At 44.0% G+C, this 461-nt stretch overlaps 1 pseudogene; it reads left to right on the top strand.

Moving 5' to 3' along the window:
- LOC144458800 (uncharacterized) overlaps positions 1-461 on the top strand; it is a 5330-nt pseudogene continuing 4869 nt past the window's right edge.

The raw sequence follows: 461 nt of genomic DNA, 5'->3' as shown, positions 1-461 counted from the left end.
ATGACGCCGCCGTCAATGACGCCGCCGTCATATGACACCGCCGGTGTGTTTTGACTTTAACTATAAGCTTTATCAAAGAGGAAAATCTTAAGTCTAGTCTTGAATGTGGAGACAGTGTCTGTCTCCTGGATTGTAACAGGAAGATGATTCCACAGGAGAGGAGCCTGATAGCTGAAGGCTCTGGCTCCTGATCTACTTTTGGAGATTTTAGGGACCACGAGTAACCCTGCGTTCTCAGAGCGCAGAGTTCTGGTGGGATAATATGGCACTATGAGCTCTCTAAGATATGACGGAGCTTGACCATTTAGAACTTTATAGGTTAACAGTAGGATTTTAAATTCTGGATTTTACAGGGAGCCAGTGCAGAGAAGCTAAAACAGGAGAAATATGATCACGTTTCTTAGTTCCTGTTAGTACACGTGCTGCTGCATTCTGAATTAGCTGGAGAGTTTTTAAGGACT

The sequence above is a fragment of the Epinephelus lanceolatus genome, chromosome 19 (genome assembly GCF_041903045.1).
Source record: "Epinephelus lanceolatus isolate andai-2023 chromosome 19, ASM4190304v1, whole genome shotgun sequence".
NCBI lineage: Eukaryota > Metazoa > Chordata > Actinopteri > Perciformes > Serranidae > Epinephelus > Epinephelus lanceolatus.
Note: the sequence above shows the minus strand (reverse complement) of the source record. Positions and strands in the feature narration are given on the sequence as shown.